This window comes from Lepidothrix coronata, unplaced genomic scaffold (genome assembly GCF_001604755.1).
Source record: "Lepidothrix coronata isolate B3197 unplaced genomic scaffold, Lepidothrix_coronata-1.0 Scaffold186, whole genome shotgun sequence".
NCBI classification, from domain to species: domain Eukaryota; kingdom Metazoa; phylum Chordata; class Aves; order Passeriformes; family Pipridae; genus Lepidothrix; species Lepidothrix coronata.
Genome location: NW_016690366.1, coordinates 1,054,267 through 1,062,302, shown reverse-complemented (window position 1 = coordinate 1,062,302; position 8,036 = coordinate 1,054,267). Strand labels below are relative to the sequence as shown.

At 46.0% G+C, this 8,036-nt stretch overlaps 1 long non-coding RNA gene across 1 annotated transcript in view; it reads left to right on the top strand.

Moving 5' to 3' along the window:
* The window catches only part of LOC108505195, a 12,572-nt gene extending 4,872 nt beyond the window's left edge, over nucleotides 1-7,700 (top strand). Inside the window, exon 3 of the long non-coding RNA XR_001877419.1 lies at nucleotides 7,459-7,700. This is a non-coding gene — a long non-coding RNA (uncharacterized LOC108505195). The remainder of the gene's footprint in view (nucleotides 1-7,458) is intronic.
* Nucleotides 7,701-8,036: the final 336 nt, after the last annotated feature.

Sequence of the window (8,036 nt, the reverse complement as noted above, 5' to 3'; positions counted from 1 at the left end):
CAGACAGGAGTTGTTAGACCATCTGTTTGTCTTCATACCTGTATTTTCTTAGTTGTCACTGTAATGAGCAAAGGCAGGCTTTAAGTAGTGTGGCCTTAAGCAGGAATCCATTTGTGAGGCTTAAATACAGCAACTGTTCTACCACATGACTTTCCTCATGAGGAAAAACATACAGTTGGAGATGAACTGCAGATCCAAGAGTGGAATTTCTGGTGGAGTTTAAATCTCTGAGAGAAATCAAGTCCTTCCTGGAGCACTATTAGCCTTTAATTGTTGATTAAATAATAGAATTATTTACTACTTCTAATGTAGCAGGTCCATCTCCTATGGAGAAATTACTCCAGTTTTACCAGGTATGCCACTGGGATTAATTACTGTAGTTTCTACATTAGCACTAGGCCCCAAAACTTCCTAAACTAATGAAACCAGGCTTTTCGTTTTAGTACGTAGAATTTGGTCCACTTAATTTGTTCAGCTTTGTTTTTCTTCCCATTATTATCATTAATAATCGAACAAACTATCTCAGACTTTTCTCCAGCAGTGTCCAGAAAGGAACAAAACACCTTTTTGTGCAAATCCCTTCTGCAGAAGAGAGGAAGACTCCACCTCTGTGAAGACTGAATCATTAAAGAAGCAAAAGGTGGCAGTGGTAGTGCAAACCATATCTGTCCTTTCTGTGTGCTTATGGAATTCCCTTAAAACATGGCCAGTTTTCCCCCACATCTGCAGCTTACCAGGACTCAGTAGCAAAGTTCCATCCACTTTTTCTTGCCTTTCATACCTCAGTGCTCCCCACTGAAGTCTCGGTTTTCATCCAGTCCTATCACAGAGCCCGGGGTGTTTGGCACTGGGGAAGGTTTTTTCACCTGATGGTAAAAGCCTCTATGGCATTAATTCTCTTTGTGAAGACTGATAAGTAAGCAGAAAGGTACCCCATGAGCTCAGGTCCAATGCAGCAGAGAGCAACCAGCCAGACACGTTTGTTCAGAACTTTTCAAGACTGGTTGATCATGTTTTGAACAGAGACTAGGTTCTCCTGCAGTCATTGAAAAGGGGTTAAAAAGAGATTTGTGAGTAAGAAAATGGCCATGGAAGGCGTAATGAGTAGGACACAACCAAAATCAAGGCAGCAAAGCACATAACACTCCATGAGCAAAGCTATCCTGTCTCCAAATGGTTCCATGCACGGCAGTGCTCTGAGCTGACAGGTGCACCTTTCCCAAAATGTATGCTGAAACGAGATAGAACAGAAACAGCAAGGAAGGACCAAGAAGCAGAACAGAGACACAGGAATTCACCATTGCTCCTTGGTGGGAAGTAGCTCAGCCCAATGTACCTCTCCCATCCCGTTCAGTTGCAAAGCAAGAGCAGATCCCTGGTTCTCTGACTCCTAAATACAGTGTGAGATCCCAAACAGTGATGGGAATGACAGGAGAGAGAGCCAAAGCATGACAGCTCCTATAAAATTCCATTCATAAAGCTTCATATTTGCGAGATGCCAAGCCAGCAACTTGTTGGAAGAGCAAGAAATACCTCCAAGGTGAGCTGTGCAAAGCCAGGGGGAACCACGGCAAAGCTGAACAGAGGAGAAAAGGAGCGAGTGGGAGGGAAGAATTCTTGAGACAAAAGTCAAATCTTTTAGCGTGGCCAGCTTTGCTCCCAGCTCCCACTTTCCCCGCAGCAGCCGAGGGTCCCGTGTGCGGGATGTGTGGATGGCGCTGCCACCTCGTGTCGCCTGCCAGAACTGCTCCCCGATCCCACGGAGCTGCAGGCGATGGCACTGCATGTCCAGGCAGAGCGGCCACACCCCTTTTACGTTTCTTAGCGTTTTTTATCCCCCGCTATGGAGTCTCCTCCCTTCTCGTAGACCACAGTCAGTCCTTCTTTCCTAGAGCTGACTTCCAAAGGGAGTTGCTCCAGACATTGAGCAGTTGGGTAATTAAAGAGCACGAGGGATCTTAAGCTGGAAATTTGGTGCTTTCAGCACAAGTGACGGGTAGAAAAAGCAGTTCTGACCTTCAGTGGTGGCCAGACTTGTAAAGAATAGGATTAATAGACACCTTCGTGCTGGCCAGATTCTCCAGCCATGCTGCATAAACTAATCTGCTAGGGCAGATTCTAACTCATCTCTCCAAAATTCATGTCTTGATTTGCTTGGGCACTAAGTGTAAAAACCACAGCCAGTAACGTCAGACATTCACAAATTTGGTGGGCACTCCTGTCTCTTGAAGCCCGTGTGGACGAGTTTTCTTCACACTTCTTCAGCCAGTCTTACATTGCCCAGTATGAGCAGCTCGACAGGAGAGCGTTGGTATTTTGTGTCAGGAGCTCCAGGAGTCTGTATTTACACAAACCCTGCAGCCTGTTTTTGTGAACATAGCATTCTGTAGGCACTAAACTTAGTTCTCTTGATGTAACAACACAGAAACTAATTTAGTTTAAGAAATGTTTAAAAGCACCCTAACCTGAGGCCAGTCAGATGTATTTGGTTACACTTGATATGGACATTCAGGTGTGTGGACATTCATAGCTGTGTTTAGATTGACTCAGATATTAATTAGAAGAAATATTACTGAATCACAGAATCACTAAGGTTGGAAAAGACTTCAAAGATCATCAGGTCCAACCATTCCCCAGCACTGCCAAGCCAACCACTAAATCACGTCCCCAGGTGCCACATCTACATGTCTTTTAAATCCCTCCAGGGATGGTGACTCCACCATTGCCCTGGGCAGCTGTGACAGTGCCTGACCACCCTCTCAGTGAAGAAATTTTCCCTGATACCCAATCTAAACCTCCCCTGGTGCAACTTGAGGCTGTTTCCTCTCATCCTGTCTCTTGTTCCCTGGGAGCAGAGCCCGACCCCCCCCAGCTCCCCCCTCCTGTCAGGGAATTGGAGAGAGTGAGAAGGTCCCCCCTGAGCCTCCTTTTCTCCAGGCTGAGCCCCCCCAGCTCCCTCAGCTGCTCCTGGTGCTCCAGACCCTTCCCCAGCTCCCTTCCCTTCTCTGGACACGCTCCAGCTCCTCAAGGTCTTTCTTGTCATGAGGGGCCCAAAACTGCCCCCAGGATTTGAGGTGTGACCCCACCAGTGCCCAGCACAGGGGGACAGTCCCTGCCCTGGGCCTGTGGCCAAACCATGGCTGGTACAGCCCAGGTGCCCTTGGCCTTTCCTGCCCACCTGGGCACACCTGGGCTCATACTTCAACAGGAAATCATCCTGTGAACTGAAGCTTAAAAACAAGTGTTACTGGAACCCAGGAGACTTGTGTGAGACATTCTGAAGCCACACACAAACACATTCAAATATGTCAGAGAACATATTTTTCCCTCACGCGTTCTCCTCGTTTTCTCACACTGCTCCTTCCTTCTGTGGCCTCATGTTCTTGGGCCTCCTCCCGCCCCCTGGCAGCTGATGAACGTGGTGGCTGATCCCTTTAACATGGGGAAATGCACACTATGCAGTCTGTACCACCAGACTACACTAAATTGCCAGCTGCTTTTTTGGAATTGAGTTTTTCCTAGGCTTTATGCCAAACAATCCGTGCCCATGGAAGATCCAGCTGCTTCAAGCTGCTCAAGAGTCCAGCCTCATCCATTGCTGCCATTTTTTCCTTCCTGCCCTTTTCATACTGTTGCATACCTTCCTCTCTCTTTTTTTTTAACTGCCTCGTGCAGATCACACCCTTTCCCTCCACTTTCTTGTTTCCCCTTCTGCAACTTCCCCTTCTCCTCACCCCACAGGAACACATCCATTTTTCTATGAATAGGTATTTGGGATGGGCTTTTTTTTAGCTTTTTCCTTCTGCCTCCGTGAAAGTAACATCCCTTCTGAAACAGGACACTGGTGAAAACTGTCCTTCAGAGGAGTGGAAGAAGCAGCAATGAAAATTTTGTTCCCTACAAATGGCACAGGAATGGAAGAGGATTTATGTGGTGCCCCCTTGCCAGCAGATGTTCTGTCAGGGTTCTTAACAAAGCGGCACAGCAGCAAAGAGAGTGTCATTTTACACCTCTGGGAAGAGCTGTCCAGAAGACAATGAAGAGTCTAACCCAAGTCAGAGAAGGGATGAGAAAAGCTCATGGTAACAGTGGCTCTAAGGGGGATAAGCAACACAGGGGAGGAAAGGCCTGGATTCTTACCTTGCTTCCCACTACCCAACCAGCTTCTGCAGCCAGATCAGAAAGGCAGAACACAAACACCCCCTTTAGCTCTCATCCCTTCCCTGGGCTGCAATTCCAGTGGACTGTTGGTGACTCAGAGGGACTGTGCACACCCCTGGGAGCCCAACTGCATATTGTACTGAGGCAATGAAAGAGGCTGCAGCCTCTGCACCACGGCTCCTGGAAGTGTTCTCAGCTATTCCATGCTCCTGTGTTCCAATTAAAGGCTGAACAAGCTTTTAGCAGGTATTTTCTTGCAGAAGGCAAACATTCAATCGGCAAAGATATATGTATATTTTCTTATGTTATTTAAAGAAAAAAACAAACCACCTGGGCTTTCATCCATACAGCACAAAAAGTCACAGATGGAAACTTTTCCCTCCCTTTTTAATATCAGAACTAAAAGCAGGAACTTAAGAAAACCACAAGCCCTAAACACCACCAGCAGTGATGCAGTGTCAGGCATGGAGTTTCACTGGCAGCCTACAGGAAGGTGCAATTCAGAGACACCTAGAAGGTGCCACCATCACTGATGGACTGCCAGCAGCATGGCAGAAGGTGCCAGCCACCGTGACCTGCCCCAGCACACAGCCAGCAGGCCTTACCCACTAAGGTGGTTTTGTTCCTGCAGCTCAAAAACAAATTACACGGTGGCCAAAAATCGGATTCGTTCACACCGTTCTCAGGCTGCCCAGTTACCCCTCCTGTTATTCAGGGTAGAGCATCTGGAGTCAGGAAAGTGTGAACCCCAGCTTTTTGCCAGCAGCTGTGAAGCACAGCAAACCTCTGGCACAATATAAGAAATATATGAAGACATTAGAGAGTGTCCAAAGGAGGCAACAGAGATGGGGAAGGGCCTTGATTTGAAGCTGTGTGAGGACACTGAGGGCACTTGGTGTGTTCAGCTGGAGGAGACTGAGGGGAGACCTCAGAGCAGTTCCAGCTGCCTGGGCAGGGGCAGAGGAGGGGCAGGGACTGAGCTCTGCTCTGGGGGGACCAGGGACAGCAGCCAGGGAATGGCTGGAGCTGTGCCAGGGCAGGCTCAGGTTGGATCTCAGCAAAAGGTTCTTCCCCCAGAGGCTGGTTGGGCACTGCCCAGGCTCCCCAGGGCAGTGGGCACAGCCCCAAGGCTGCCAGAGCTCCAGGAGGGTTTGGATGATCCTCTGGGGCACAGGGGGGGACTCTTGGGGATGGGCCTGTGCAGGGCCAGGGGTTGGACTGGATGATCCTTGTGGGTTCCTTCCAACCCAGCACATTCTGGGATTCTGTGACAGCAGGAAGCTGATGTTCCACTGCTGGATCAAATACTTCACTCTTTATCCCTTGGTAAAGCTTTGAGCTGCATTATTTTGAATTCCAGAGTAGAAGGCACAGAGGAAAATAAGCTAAGGAACATCTGAGATCAGTAGAAGCCGCCTGAATATTTAGTCAATATAATTAGGAATAAGGATACAAACTGTCTTAGTTAGGAACAGTCTCATCAATGGAAATTAAGGGAAAAATGTTTGTTATTAGGGAACCACCAAATTGAGTGTTTTCCCTAAATTTGAGGTCGCATAGACCTGAATGCTGGGAGACTGTTTACCCTAAAATTTCTCTATAAAACCATGAGTAAGGTTTCATGGAGAAGATAAAGGAGAAACTATCTTTTAAGTGTCAAGCAATACAAAACAGTGCATACTTAAATGAACTGTTGCTTTTTCTTCTCTCCTTAAAATTAATTATGAAGAATTGTAGTTCCTCAAATAGATTACTGTTTGAAAACAGAAATGACCTATTTCAATAAAGATCTGAAAACACTGTTATTGAGAATAATGGATCATTCAAGTGCTAGCAAGAGTTTATTTTAAAAAGTTCTGTTCTTTTAATATTTTTTTTTGGCTCTTATGATCTCTTTAAAACCATATACTAAAGAATCAGTTTGCAATTTTTTCCTGCCTCGTGGAGGTAGCCTTAATCAGCAAGTAGCACACTACAAACATTGTCCTAGTTAAACTTCAGTATAGACTGGGTTTTAAGTAAATTTTAAATTTCCTCTCAGGTTTTCTCCAGCATAATCCCAAAAATCAGCTTTCATTAGAGTGCTCCCACTCGGTATATTAGAAGCCAACAAACAAGCTGTATCTGGTTCCAGATGTTAAAAGTATTTCAGAGGCAAAGCTGTGGGTTTTGGAGGGTTTTTTTAACACAATTACCGGACCTAAGACATTTTACAACCCCCTCACTTGATAATTATGAAAGCTGGTAGCTCAGTTCAGGAGCAGCATGTCCTGAAGTCACAGGGCTGGGCAAGGTAAGGGGCAGAGCAGGTCTCAGGTTACCTTGGTATTTCTCGTGGAAATTTGCATTTGCATCCCCCCCTCCTTTCCTGGGAAAGGACTGCAATGCCTGTAGAAGAAAAGAAAGGACTAGGATGAAGTCATCTTTTGAGTGGTTTGTACATGAGTGGTTTTCCCAACAACCACTAATGAATGTTTGCTTGAAGCTTTTATAGATAAACACTCAAAATAGCACTCAAAAATAATAATAATATAATCAGTGAACATTAACTAGCTACTTTGCTTGGGTTTGAGCTCACAGAGGTGATCTTCACATTTTTTAATTGTCTTTTTTTTTAATTTTTTTTAATTGTTCTTGGGTGGAAAAATACCTTTTCTTGGTCCTGCAGGGCAATGTACTTCATCACAAGAATGTGAGTATATTTTTGAAACTATAACTCCTGTAAGTATTTGTGCAGCTGAGTTTTACCATCTTACCTAGTGGGATCTCCAAAAAAGCACCTATGTCTTAATTTTCGTTGCCTTCATCCCACAAAAGCAGGTACACAGGGACTTCCAGGTCTCCTCTTGTCTTCAGGCATCTCAGTACATCCAGAAATCTGCCTTGCACCTCCTCTGGGAAGTGCAGCTTCTTTTCAAGCCTTGCTTGCAAGAAACAAAGGACCACTGCTGGATTGCTGACTCCACTGCAAGCAGGAGTGTGACATTCACTGGCAGATTCCTTTCCTGGAGACTGACTCCAGCCACATCTGCAGCTGGAATGCAGCTGGTGACCCACCCTCCATGTCTGCACAGGCAACACTCCCCCCAGGCACGGAAGGGAATTTTCTACACAGAAGAGAGTCAAAGAAATGGATGTTTTAATTAATAGGCATTCACTAGACAGGCTTTTAATCTAAATATTCTCCTTTAGTTCTCTCATTTTCTTTCTTACTAAGGCATTCTTGAATCACACTGTTCAACTATTTAACAGGCCTGGTCTCAATGCAGATGGATTTACACCATGTTTCTTCCCCAGATCATCCTGCAGGTAAAGCTCCTGTTTTAGAAATGCAGAACTCTACAAGCAGGGCTCTGCTAGTTCACTGCACACCACTGAACAAGTGTTTTCCATGTCCAAGGAAGAACTGGCATCTTGCTCTGCAGGTATAAATTGTGTTGAAGAGCTGGTGTCACGCAGCTGGACTGCTACCAGGTAGGTAGGAACCCTACCTGGGGACAGAAGAGCCATTAAACTAGAGTATAAAACCAGATTTAATATTTCTAGGGGCCAATATCAAGTCATCTCAGAGGTCCTTTCCAACCTGGCTGATTCTATGATTCTGTTGATCTGGGAACATCTTTGTATTGATGGGGCAAACCTCAGCCTTGGGGCATTCTCCTTCGGGGGCTTTTTGTGAGTTTGTTTTGTTGAATCTACTGGACAAACATCAACTTAATGCTTTTTCATAGAATCCCTGACTGGTCGGAAGGGACCTTAAAGACCATTCATTCCACCCCCGGGCCATGGGCAGACACCTTTCACTAGACCAGGGTGCTCAGGGCCTGTCCAGCCTGGCCTGGAACACTGCCAGGGAAGTGTTCAAGACCAGGCTG